Source organism: Kogia breviceps, chromosome 1, assembly GCF_026419965.1.
Source record: "Kogia breviceps isolate mKogBre1 chromosome 1, mKogBre1 haplotype 1, whole genome shotgun sequence".
Classification (NCBI taxonomy): domain Eukaryota; kingdom Metazoa; phylum Chordata; class Mammalia; order Artiodactyla; family Physeteridae; genus Kogia; species Kogia breviceps.
Genome location: NC_081310.1, coordinates 141,974,864 through 141,989,465, shown reverse-complemented (window position 1 = coordinate 141,989,465; position 14,602 = coordinate 141,974,864). Strand labels below are relative to the sequence as shown.

At 36.3% G+C, this 14,602-nt stretch overlaps 1 protein-coding gene across 5 annotated transcripts in view; it reads left to right on the top strand.

The window, feature by feature from the left end:
• Positions 1–14,602, top strand: part of LRRC7 (leucine rich repeat containing 7) — a 493,673-nt gene that overhangs the window by 195,948 nt on the left and 283,123 nt on the right. The window lies entirely within an intron of this gene.

The following is a 14,602-nucleotide window of genomic DNA, read 5'->3' as shown; positions in this document are numbered from 1 at the left end:
TAGTGGAAAGCTGTAGAGGTTTAGTTAGAATCAGGCAGATTTAAATTTGAATTTGAGTTTGGGGAAGGTTTTCAATCTCAGTTTCTCCCCCATCTAGGAGATACCATCTACCTTGTTGGACTGTTTTACCTACATCTTATTTTTGTTAACTACTGACCTTGTGGTAATTTTTCTTCATTGTTATAGATTAAATAACATAACTTACGTGAAGTGTGAGTATGGGGCCTGGCAAAGCATAAAACCTTCAACAAATGTTGGCGATTTTTATGAGCCGTAATACCATAAAGAAAGCCAAAAAGTTGACTTTCTTCTATAAAATGAGAAATGATAGTATCACTTTGCAGAAAGGAAGTTATTTTCTTTTCTCAATCAATAGTGATATAAAAAGAGAGAAAATCTTTTGCAGATATCTTTTCTTTCAAAATTTATGTGAAAATTAATTTTAACAAAATCCTAGAGATTTTATCCTTTCTATACAAAGAGATGGTTTGCCGTTTCTGTAATGAACCCAAAACAGCAATACATGAGCTGAATCTTGACCAGAGATTCCAGAAAATGACAATAGTCTCTCTCTCTCTTTAGAACCTTTTTGCTGCGTCTTGATTTCCTGGTAACAATGTAGCCTTGCTGTTGATTTTTCATTTTGGCATGTGTGTATACCTGTGCATGCTACTTGACTGCCTAGAGAGTTTTCTGTTTTCTTTAAATTTGAAGTGGATGATAAACGTTTGTTCTCTTTTTTTTTTCTTTTTTTTTCTGAGGTGGTAAAAAAGGTTAATTGTGTTGAATTTAAGTCCCATGGCTCTCAGTTGTCTCTTTTCTGTGTGGCAGTGGCCTTTAATAGGAATAAAGGTTCTCTTTCTTCGTTCTAAATAGTTAAGAACTGATTGCATAAATGCTTGCATTTACGTTCACCACGTGAATTTGCTCATTAACATTCATGGTGGCTGCTTCTTCACTGCCCGTGAAATGCTGCCATCAGCCTGCAGGGAAACTGCCTCCGGAGAACTGGATCAGGACCAAGGCCAGCAGGGCGGGACGTGGGGAGATTCCGGCAGACAGAAGTGGGAACTCTGTTTAGAAGCATAGTCATGGAACTGAGGGAGTGAAGTCTTCTAAGGAAGGAGTGATGACATGGTCAAATGGAATAGGGATGCCAAGTAAGGCAAAAACTAGATAATCCATTAAATGGGGCAATAAAGTTTCATGTGTGACTTTTACAATAATAACTTCAGGGAAGACGAGGAAGGAGCTTCTTGTTTTCTCTAGGTTATCGCACTCATCCATCCTCACGTTTTCAGCCACCATACTGAAGACTCACAAATCTCTTGTGGCAGCTCAGCCCTACCCTTCAGTCCTCAGATTAAATGTGTGTTCTGGGCCTACTTGAATATTCACACTCAGCACGTCTGATTCCCCCTAGAAACCTGTCTCCTGTCCTATATTCTCTGTTTCAGTTGGTGACTATCCATTCAGTCCCAATGCCAGGACCCTGTCATTTTTTACTCTTCCTACTTACTGACCTTCCACGTCACATCAGTGGCCAAGTTCTATCACATTTGCCACCTAAATATTTCCTAAATCTGCTCTCTCTACCCTATGAACAGAGGCTTTGTCAGGCCCTCATCATCTCTCAACAGACTAATAAAACAGTCTCCTTATTGATGATGTGTCTTAAACCTGATTTTCTTTTTCCCAATTTATTCTTCACACAGCCAACAGTGGTAGATCCAAATGTAAATATGACAAGGCTACCCCCAAGGTTAAGCCTATTCCCTGTCTCCTCTCTAACTTGCAGGAAAAAAAACCACACAACTGAGCATGTAATGCTATAGGAGGCCTCCCATGGTCTAGCTACAACCTGCCTCTCCAATCTTTTACTCTTGCTCTCACAGGAAGTGTTCCTGAAACACAAAGCTCTTTATTGTCTCTAAGCTCATCCTGTTTTCTCTGCCTCACATGCTACTTCAGGTTCATCTCAGTTGTCACCTTCTCCTACAATCTTCATGCTTCACTCACTGGCATGGTTATTTAACTCTCCTCTGTGCCTGCATATTACCATGTATACAATTCTACAGTTACACTCACCAAACCTGTTGTAGTTATTCATTCAGTACATATTTGCCGAATACCTACTCTACTCTGGGGAAATAAGATTGAAGAAGAAAGACACTAAAATATGGGACTATGTCTATTTAATCTTTGTTTTGACAGGAAACACAATGTTTGGTTCAAAGTTAGGATCTTACTGAATATTTGTTGCATAAAGAATTTGATTTTGCAAAAGTGGATTGTAGAAATATGTCCACAAGATTATACACAACCACAGTAGAGAGACAACTCATCTTGTTATGCTGGAGGGTCAAGGAAGTGCTTGGCAGAAAGGCATTGTTAAAGCTAAGGTTAGGGCACAGTCTAGTTGGGCTTTTTTAATGATAAATTGAACCTTAGAGAAAATGTATGGAACTTGCTCAATAGCATGTCACCTGTTAACCATGAAATCAATTCAAATCTAGGTCTGTTTGCTTCCAAAGTGTATAACCTTTTCATTATGACTATAAGTGAAAAAGAGACTTCAACTATACCATTAGCCATCTTCTCTTTGGTTTACTGACCTAGGCAGAGCTAGTCAGCACAGGTTAGGTTTTTAGTACCTAGAACTGATTAGGGCATAGACATAAAAAATTTTTTTAAATATATATATATATATATATATATATATATATATATATATATATATATATATATATATATATATACCAGCTTACACTAATATCTATATATGTATATATACATATATATCAGCTTATACTAATATGAAGGTCTAAATTAATGCCATTCAACCCAGTTGTTCACACACCATATTGATTACTCTCTAAAGACAAAGCCAATACTTTTATAAATGTTAATTAACCAAAATTTTTTTACCAACTAGTAGTTATTAAAAAAGCAACAAAAGAAAATCCCAAAGGACACACATCACTTGTCTTAAGTACTATAGAGATAACAAGATTCTACCCCAAACTCTTAGCAGCCATTAAGCTACATCAAAATTAAGAACATTTATGGAACTTTTATATCCAGCTTTTCACTCTTCCTATTTCTTTCCTGGTGTTATAAGCTTGTACCATCAAGTGAAATAATCATGAATATGTAAGTTAAAGAATATATTCATTTTAAAAATTTTAAATGAAAATTGTTATCAAGCAGAATGTGTAAGGCAAGGTGCTATGTCTTATATATTCAAACAGACGCTCTTAGTCCAATAAAACAGATATATTCCCTTCCTTCTAAGACACTGACAAATGGTAAAATAAACTTGCTGTTCCAAAGAGAGAAATGACTCAACACCACCAATGGGCAAATTGTTGCTGAAAAGATCTGTATTTTTAAAACAGCAGCAATAATATTTATTGTTTTCTAGGATAAAATGCCTGAGTATTTATTGTAGTTGCCATCTTTCTCCAGGGAAGAAAAGATCTTGTCTCTGCAACACATCCAATATTGCTAAAATGCACTAGAAGGGATTATAAGTGTTCCCTTCCCCTACAGCCTCAATCTTATTTGATGCTACCAGCATTTGTCCAGCTCCGTACTTCCCACACCAGCCCACAGCTCCACTACTACTGGAGACCTTAAAGTGTTTTTGGACCACAAAATCCTCCCTCCTTTGACTGCCCATGTATTACTGGCACCAAGTCTTAATGATTTCTCCTCCCAGAGTGCCTCACTCTTCCTGACAGTGCCTTAACTTATATTCTCATTATTTTTCACCTAGATGTTTTCTCATTGTCCTTCTGCCTCCTTCTGGTCACAGGTGCCAGTTTCTCAAAAACAAAAATCTGAGTCAGTCCCTTTCCTGCTTATGAACCTCTACAAGGTGGATGATAATGTGAGAGAGCAGTGTAGAATCGTTGAAAAGTCATGCAAATCCAAGCATCCAAATTCTCTAGGTTAAGGGCAAAGTCTAGGAATGTTTCTTTTGGAATAATATGCACTTTGCAAAGCCCTGTCTCTGTTGTAGTATTTATCTAGTATTTACTACATTGCATCTTAGTTTTTGTGTGTATTTATAACTGCTAGGTGACTGTATTCTTGAGGAAGGGGATACTTTTCTTCTTTGGGTCCTGGTGCTGTGTCTGTCACTAAGTAGATGTTCAAGAAGTGCTCACTTAATATAAGCAGTCAGGAAGGAAGGGAAATGGGCAGGAAAGAAAGGAAGAAGAAAGGAAGAAAAGGAAGGAGAGAGGGAAGGGAGGAAGGAAGGAAACAGGGAAGAAGTAAAGAAAGAAGTGAATAATGTCATAATTAGAAGCGTACAATTTCACCAAGTGCATACATTAAAACTATTTTTATTCTATTATTTTTGAGCTGGCTCTTTTCTAACTAAAGATAATTATTAACACTTGTATTAAACTAAAGAATTTTAAAACATTTTATTATAATGTGCACAAAATAATTATTTCTTTGAAACAGCTTTCAAATGAATTTGGAAACACTGTAGCCTGAATACTTTTAAAGGAATTCAAAGGAAGAACTTCTGAGAAACCAGCCATTCAGTAATGCCAACTCATTAGACAATTAGTTCTTTTCCCTGGTGGAATCCACTTGTGCCAACATAGGGCATCAATAACAGTCTCATTGAATATTTATAATCTTACATGAAACTTCTCAGGAAAAGGGTTTGTCTCCTTACAATTCACAAGCAACTAATACTTTTTAAATTTGTAGTGGAATAAATAAACACCCTATCTTATTTTTTCTAAGGAACTATGTTTTGAGATCTAGTCATTCACATTCATGATATCATCATTGTGTCCTTAGTTTTCCAAGCCTGAGTGTAAAGGTGATAATAAAATGCTAATCCAAATTATAATACTTTGCATTTATGTAGCACTTCAGAGTTAGCAAAGTGCTGTAACATATACTCAGATTTACTCTAAGTTAGATTTTTGCTGTCAAAAGATAGTCACTGAATCCTAGTCTTCTCCTCTAACCCCTGTAGGACCATTATTATGAGCGGAAGACTCCCCCTATCTCATTCACTTTCCCCTCCCAGACAGCCACCAGCTGTTGTCAGTCGTCACTATTGTCTCTCCCAAGCACAGATCTGATGGTACAGAGGGAACAATGCACTGAAGTAGAAATGGCTTTGTACCAGACAAAACTGAATTTGAATGCTGGTTCTGGCACTTTACATATATGACCTTGTAAAAGTTATCCTGTGTTTTCTCATCTGCAAAGTAGAAATAATAATACCTTCCTTACAACATTGTTGCAAGAAGTAGATCATATACTATAAAATCTAGGTTAGTGCCTTGCACCTATATAATAGGCACTTAAGAAATGGCACTATCTTATTATTTGCCACTCCCCTGCCTAAGAATTTTCATGAAAGAACAACTATTTACTGAGAAAGTATGTGTCAGGCGTTACATTATACACTGCAGATGCTGCAGAAACTAAAGAAGCTTAAGGTCTAGTAATCCCCAAACAGGGGCATCCAGGCTTTAATAGAGATAAATACAGAATGTTATGAAAGTACACAAATGGAGCATGTAAACCAGTCTTAAGCTGTGACCAGAAAGGTGAGAAAGCCTGAGCTTGGAAAAGACAGTACAAGGGAGGTGGGATAGGGCAAGGTGGAAAAAAGCTTCAGATGGAGACCTGGCATTTACAAAGGCAAGGCAGAGCATGGTGGATACAGAAACTGGCAGCTGCTCAGTGTGTCTGGAGATGTGGTCATGCAGGATGGTAGGAGGGAAGGTATGAGAAAAAGACAAAAGACAGGGGAATGACAAGATAACACTCTATAGAGGTAAGCGGTATTGAAAGCCATATTAAGAAACTTGGACTTTGTCCTGAAGAGAGGAGAGAGCCACTGAAAAAGTATAAGCAGGAGATGGACCTGATCACATTTACCTTTTTTTTTGGGGGGGCGGGGTTTGCAGCACGTGGGCCTCTCACTGCTGTGGCCTCTCCCGTTGCAGAGCACAGGCTCCAGAAGCGCAGGCCCAGCGGCCATGGCTCATGGGCCCAGCCACTCCGTGGCATGTGGGATCCTCCCAGACTGGGGCACGAACCCGCGTCCCCTGCATTGGCAGGCGGACTCTCAACCACTGCGCCACCAGGGAAGCCCACATTTGACTTTTTAGAAGTCACGTGGCATGACCTATCACAGAAGTCCTTAACCTGGTCCACAGAACCATGCATGGGCTTCCAGTGATTTGCAGGTTCCTTGAACTGGCTGCAAATGTGTGTGTGTGTGTGTGTGTGTGTGTGTGTGTGTGTGTGTGTGTGTGTGTGTGTGTGTGTGTGTGTGTGTTTCTGGAGAGAGTATCAGTAAGGTTGACTCAAAAATGATTAAAAATCACCATCTGAACACCTCCTGTGGGATAAAGCCCTGACTCTTAAACCCTTTCACTTTCTGGCTGAAATCTGCATTTTCTATCCCCCTCCACAAAGCTTAGAGTCACTTTTAATTTTTTGCCATTCCTAACATACCTCTGGTCCTTTCCTCCTCTTACAGCTTCCTGAACTGCTCTGCGCTTCCCAATCTACCCCTACTTCCCCACCCTACCTTCTGCTCACAGAACCTCTCCTCTCTCAAAGCCTAGATGGACTGTTTCTTCCTTCTCCAGGAATTCTCTACATTCCTTCCCCATTCTTCTCCGGCACAAACACAAATCAGAGTCTTAGATTTCTGGTGACCCAGCTGGAATGAGAGATAGACAAATAGACCAGTGGACTAGAAATAGAAAGTCCAAAGACTGACCCATGTGGAAATCCAACAGAACTTGTCTTGCAAATCAGTGGACAAATTAATGACCTATTTTTAAAATGGAACAACTGGTCCTCTGTAAAGAGAAAAGAATGGATCCTTGCTTCACATCATTCTCAAAAATAAATTCAAAATTAGTCAGATCAAAGCATTAAAACTTTTAGGTAGGGAAAAAATAGGAGACCATCTGCACACATTCAAACTGAGAGATAAATTTGACTATTGTAAATGTCTTTTTATCAAAACTACCATAAAAAGAATGGAATGATGAGCCATATATTGAGAGAACTCTCCAAAAATTCATATTCAGAATATGTGATGAACTCTTTCAAATGAATAAAACACGAAAAGGTGTTCAATTTTTTTAGTAATAGATAAATGTGTTACCATTTTACATACCACAGATTGGAAAAATTGTCTGAAAATATCAAATTTTGGAAATAATATGAAGAAATAATTCTTATCCCTGTTGGTGGGACTTTAAATTATTATAGTCACATTGGGAAAAAAAATTCTATTACTTAGTAAATTTGCCTACCTCCTCAGAGAAACATTTGTATATGTTCACTAGCAGATGTATATAAGAATATTCTTAGCAACGTTGTTCAAAAAAAATGAAATAACCCAAAGGTCTGTGAACAGTAGACTACATGAGAAAATTTTGTTATATGAAGCATAAAGTAGTAAAGGTGAATGAATAGATTATATGCATAAACACGGAATAATGTTAAAACACAGCATTGAATGAAAAAGTCAAGTTACAGAAAAATGTATACCCTATTATTCCATTTATATAAAAATTAACAGACAAATCTAAACAATATCTATATTTAGGATTAGTAGAACTGTGGTGAAAAGTGAGAGAATGAGAAATTGGTTGTTTTTTTGGTGGATCAGGTAGATGAAAAAGGGACATGATTGGGAGGAGAATAAAGTAGCTTTCTTAAACTGGATTGAGGAGTATGGCTCTTTATTTTATCATCATAATTTTAAAAAATACATATTATATACACTCTTGTGTATTTAGATTTCACAGTAAAAAAGTTAAAAAGACAAAAACTATCATAAGATACATACAGTGACCTGGAAAAGACATGGTCCCTCTGTTTGAGGAGCTCCCAGTCTGGGGCTTGTTTCAGAATCTCTAGCTTTCCTACTTCATAGACCACTGTGAGTTGCAAGGGACTCTTCTTTATCGTTGCTTCCTTTCTACATTCTGTTAACATTTTTTCTGTCTTCTTAAGTTGCATGCTTAACTCATTCATTTTCACCTGATTATCTTTCCTAATGTAAGCATTTCAGGCTACAATTTAGTGCCAATTACTCTAGCTATATCCCACCATTTTAGACAGGTAATATTTTGTTATTATTTGCTTATATTTTATAATTTCCAGTGTGATTTCTTCTCTGACCAGGGATTATTGAATTTAACTTTATATATATCCAAATATAGAAGCTTTTAAAGCTATCTTTTGGTTAACAATTTATAACAATTGCATTATGGTCCAAGATTTTGGTCTTTTTATTACAAATTCTTTGAAGTGTGTTGAGCCTTCCTTTATGTCTATCTAGTACATGGCTAATCAGAAGGTTTTCATATGTGCTTTTTTAAAAAGTACTCTATAGTAGTTGAGTTTAACATTCTATATGTGTTCACTAGGACAAGCTAGTGGCCATCAATTCTTCTGTACCTTTTCTTTTATTTTTATCTGTTTTAAATTAATTATTGAGAGATATGTGTTAAAATAGCCTATTATGATAGTAGATTTACAATATCTCCTTGTAGATATGTCAAATTTTTCTTTAACTGTTTTAAAGCTATGATACTAGGTGCATACAAGTTTAGAATTATATATTCCTGGTGAGCTGAAGTGTTTACTAACATAAAGTCACTATCTCTCTAGTAATGCTTTTTGCTTTAAATCAGTATTGCTGCAATAGCTTTCTTTTGGTTAATTTTGCCAGTTTTATCATTCTTCCATCAAGTTTTGGGTGTATCACTGGTAATAGGATATAACTTGATTATGTTTAATTTTAGTCCACTCTGATAGTCTTCTTTTTAATTGGAGAGATTAATCCATATTTATTAATGGCAGCTATTGTTATATTTGTATTAATTTATCCCATTCTACTCTTCATTTTTATCTGTCTTGTTTCTTCGTATATGTATTAAAGATTATATGTAAATATTTACTTATATGTATTAAAGATCTTTTTTTTCTCTATCTCATTCCATTTATTTTGTTTCTTCCCACTAGGAAATCATACACCTTATTTATATTTCTTTAATTGTTACCCTAGAAATTTTAACATGCATATTTAACTTTAATCTAAAGTTAGTGTCTTTACCCTCCTCCCAAACAATGCAAAAATCTAAGAATGTTTTTGTTTCCCTTTTTTCTGATACATAGGCCTCTGTTGTTCAGAATTTTAGTTCTACATTGATTTTCCCCAGCTTTATTGAGGTATTATTGACAGGTAACGTACGTAAGTTTAAAGTGTACAATGTGATGATTAGATACATGTATATATTGCAAAATGATTACCACAATAAGGTAATAAGTTACCAATAGGGTACCACATCTCAATCCCTTCACATAATTACAGTTTGCGTGTGTGTGCTGATAACATTTAAGATCTACTTTCTTAAGAACTTTCAAGTATATAATACAGTGTTGATAATTATAGTCACTATGCTGTGCATTAGCTCCCAAGATCTTATTTATCTTATAGCTGGGAATTTGTGCCCGTTAACCAACATCTTCCCATTTCTCCCACCCCACAGCTTCTGACAATCACCATCCTACTCTCTGTTTCTGTGAGTTCAGCTTTTTTAGATTCCACATATAAGTGAGATCATACAGTAAATACTAGTCTTTATCTGATTTATTTCATTTAGCATAATGCCTTCAAGGTCCATCCATTTGGTGACAAAAGACAGAATTTTTATGTTTTTTATGGATGAATAATATTTCATTGTATATACAGTTGACTCTTGAACAACATGGGAGTTAGGGGCGCAAACCCCCAGAAAGCTATAAATCTGTGTATAATCTTCCCGTGGTATCTGTGAGGGATTGGTTTCAGGACCTGCCACGGATACCAAAATCTCTGGATGCTCAAGTCCCATAGTTGGCTGTCCAGATCCATGGTTCCATATCTGAGAATTCAACCATTCATGGATAGTGTAGTGCATATATATACGTATGTATAGATCTCACATCTTTATCCATTCATCTATTGATGGACCCTTAGGTTGTTTCCATGTCTTGTCTGCAGTGAACATGGGGGTGCAGATATGTCTTTGAGATAGTGTTTTTATTTCTTTTGGATATACATGCAGAAGTGGGATTACTGTATCATATGGTGGTTCTATGTTTACTATTTTGAGGTAACTTCATACTGTTTTTCACGATGGCTGTGCCAATTACATTCCCACCAGTAATGTACACAGGTTCCCTTTCCTCCATACCCATGCCAACACTTGTTGTTTGGGGTCTTTTATTTATTTATTTATTTATTTTTGCGGTACGCGGGCCTCTCACTGCTGTGGCCTCTCCCGTTGCGGAGCACAGGCTCTGGATGCGCAGGCTCAGCGGCCATGGCCCACAGGCCCAGCCGCTCCGCGGCATGTGGGATCTTCCCGGACCGGGGCACGAACCCATGTTCCCTGCATTGGCAGGCGGACTCTCAACCACTGCGTCACCAGGGAAGCCCTGTTTCTGGCCTTTTTGATGACAGCAGGTGTGAGTACTTATCTCATTGTGATTTTGATTTGCATTTCCCTGATGACTGGTGATGACAAGCATCTTTTCATATATCTATTGGCCATCTGTATGTCTTCTTTGGAAAAGTGTCTATTCAAATATTTTGCACATTTTTTAATTAGATTTTTTTTTACTATTGAGTTGTATGAGTTTCATGTGTATTTTGGATATTAACCCCTTTTCAGATAAATGGTTTGCAGGTATTTTCTCCCATTCCAGAGGTCACCTTTTTAATTTTGCTGATTGCTTCTTTTGCTCTGTACAAACTTTTTAGTTTGATGTAGTCCTACTTGTTTATTTTTGCTTTTGTTGACTTTGCTTTTGGTATCATACACAAAAAATCTTTGCCAAAACCAACGTCAAGGAGAATTTTTTCCTATGTTTTCTTCTAGGAATTCTACAGTTTCAGGTCTTACATTTAAGTCTTTAATCCATTTTGAGTTATTTTTTTTGTGAGTGGTATAAGATAGGTGTCCAATTTCATTTTCTGCTTGTGGTTATCCAGTTTTCCCAACACCGTTTATTGAAGAGACTATCCTTTTCCCATTGCATCTTTTTGGCTCTCTTGTCAAACATTTGTTGACCATACATGAGTGGGTTTATTTCTGGGCTCTCAGTTCTGCTCCATTGATCTATATATCTGTTTTTATGCCACTAAAAATAGATAACTGCCTTCTGTTTTGACCTACACTGACTTTTTAATCCCAGAATTAGACATTTTGTTTTTGTTTTATTTGTTCTCTGTCTCTTTTTCTCCCTATCTTCTTTTTTCTCCATCCCTTCCTCCCTCTCTCTTTTTCCCTTCCTTCCTTCCTTCCTACTTTCCTTCCCTCCCTCCTTCCTTTCTCCCTCCCTTTCTTCCTCCCTCTCTCCTTCCCTCCCTCTTTCTTTTTCTCTTTCTTTCTTCCCTCTTTCCTTCCTTCCTTCCTTCCTTCCTTCCTTCCTTTCTTTCTTCTCGCTTCACTCAGAGACAAAACTGAGAAAGTCATGCATTCACCACTGACTCCTTTTGCAGAACCCAGTTTGTTTTTTTAACTTCACTTACTGATGGTATCACCCTCAGGAGAACCCAACTATGTATGGAGTGGTCTCTAAGCCAATCTCCAACCTCTGTTCAAATCCCAAGCAATCTTCTATCCTTCCAGTTGCAAAACAAACAAACAAACAAACAAACAAACAACAACAAAAAAACCCCTCAGTCTTCAGCCACCGGAGACCAACAGATACCACCAGAGCAAAAGCTAAATACAGACCCACTTAACTCGGTGTATTAGCATTTTCTTGTTATTCTGGAATTTGAGAAATTCCAGTATTTTACATCCATAGCTCACCTACGCATTAAAGTAATGTGTGTGTGTGTGTGTGTGTGTGTGTGTGTGTGTGTGATTTTGCTGTACTAAAAAGTTTTTCTTTGAATATTTAGTCCACCATACTGCTGAAAATAGAAATTGACGGGTATCTTTTCACATCCTTACCCTTAGTGCTGAACATAGACCATACTATATAATAGGTATTCAATAACTATATTTTAAATGCATGTAGAAGTTGTGGATGCAGAGATTTCACTCCATGATCCAAATATCCTCATGCTGTCAAGCAAATATTTTAAACTAGTTTGAGTTACACAATCTTTGAATTTGGAGTATCTTTAGATGCTACAAATACAACATTATTCCTCTTTAGCCTTCATCTGGCTAATTTGTGCTGGCTCTTAGGTGATCCATTTTTTTTATTACCTCTTCCAGAAATACTTTCATGAGTCAACCTTGTCACCATCATCAACATAACTTAGGGCAGATATTCTACCAGTGTGTTTTCATTATATCTGATATTTACCTTGGCATAGTCATTAAGAGTCTTACTTTAATTAGCTATTAGAGTAGCTATTTTATACTATATTGAAGAATTACAGCTATTTCATGATCATTCTTTACATCATTTTCATTCAAAACTTGAATATTGAAAGAATCATTAAAATGCTTCTTAATTTCTTTGCCACTTTATAGACATCATGACTCATATTCAAGAGTTCACTGCTTGTTTATTAAATTTAGATTCCACTGAGATTGTTTATCTATCTGAAACTTCCAAACCAGTGAAGTACCATTCAGCTGGAGCTTAGCACTCTCTTCATTTTCTCTTTACTTATCTAAGTATACTTTCAAATATATTTATGCAACATACACTATGTAAAAGACACGGAGCTAGTCACTTTGGTATATACAAAGGTGAAACAGGTTGACACCAAGATGAATCAGACACGACTCCTGCCTTCAGAGACCTCATCATCTAGAAAAGTAAGAAATAGATTATTATATAGTTATTTTTCTGTTTCTGTATTAACATATAAATATTAGTAATTGCTAATAGTTATCAAGCTCTTATTATGTGCCAAACACAGTTTTATACTTTTACAAGTAATTCATTTCATCAAATCCAAGGCCATTGATTATAAGAAACACCATTACCATTATTGTAGTACCACTAAGAAAAAAAAACACTGTTTACAAATATAACAATGTTGATTGGAAGTTGAATCCCAAACAGCAAAGATGTTAATACATGAAAAAGTGCAAGACTTAGAACTGATGACACATAGTAACTCATTTAATCCTCTCAACAATCCTTCAAGTTAGGCAACGTTATTGTCCCCATTTTACAGATGAGGAAATTGATAGAATTCAAAGATATTATGTAACTTTCCCAGGATCACACAGCAAGTGAGTAGATAAGTGGGGTTTTAATCTACATGAATCTGATTCCAAATGCCATGCTGTTAGCGTCTCTCAAGATCTTAGGATCTTGGATTCTCTTATGCAATAGGGTGTTCAGGAGCGCCCGAATCTTTTGTTCCTGATGTGGAAGAAGAATATAGGAACCTCTATTAATTCTTGAGATAAACTGAGTGTTTAGTTGAGATGAGCCTTGAATTTACAAAGCAAAAAACAGTTTTAAAAATAATTTGTCTGAATTTTACATAAAATGGTTATAATAATCAGACTAAAAAGTAGTTAATACATCTTACCAGTATCAGCCAAGAGGCAATTGATTTTTTTAAATCTATGGATCTATAACTAACCACATTACATGTATTGCAATGGTCCTAACAGAATGATAGAGACTGGACAAAAACTTAAATTAACTTTGGCCATGAGTGTGGACATATTTTTTTTCTATTTTTAAAAGGAAAATTAGTAGTTAGTGGAAACTATCCATCAAAGTTCTCTTTTTTAGACTTTATAAAAAGAAGTAGCCACATTTCTCTGGAGAATATTGAAATCCTAGTACTACATGAAGTATTGCAAATAATCTTTGTGAGGAGCCAAAAGCAAGTCAGCCAAAAGAAAGAAACTACATATTTTATCTTAAGTAATAACCAGCACAGTCTATTTTTTGAAAAGCTAATGAGTTAAGAAATAACAACCACATACTATATTGTTTTGCCTATAAATTATGAATTACATTTAAGAACAGGCAGCAGTTAAATGTACTGTGGGCCAATTGCATAGTCATGGATACCAGGGACTTCATCTGTGGAAATTCAGCAAAACAGAATTAGAAATGTCAAACAGAAAAGATCTCATTAAGATAATTCTACCAGAAATGAATCAAAAATTCTGACCCAGCTGTTCAAATCTTGAGTAGTCAAGATGAGATGGACATAGATTAAAAAATCTAACCATATTGTTTCCAGAAATGTGATACTGGAAACACCTACATAAAAATAACCAGATCACTAGAGTGTTTGTTAAAAATGAAGATTTTGATCTTCTCCCCAGACCCACCATATCAGTACTTCTTTGGGTAAAGCCCAAGGACCCACATTTTAACCAAGCACCTCCACCATCAATTATTAAAACCATGCTGGATTTGAGAACCATTGCATTAACACTTGACTCTTCCCCATCTAGTACTTTTGGATTGGTGGCAGAAGTGAACCAACCACTAGTGGTTATTTTTCACCAAATATCAGAGATTAAATGTCTCATTTGGTAGGTATTTATGAAGCGGTGTGGGGACACACAAAAGAAATGTGAGCTCATGTATTCAACTG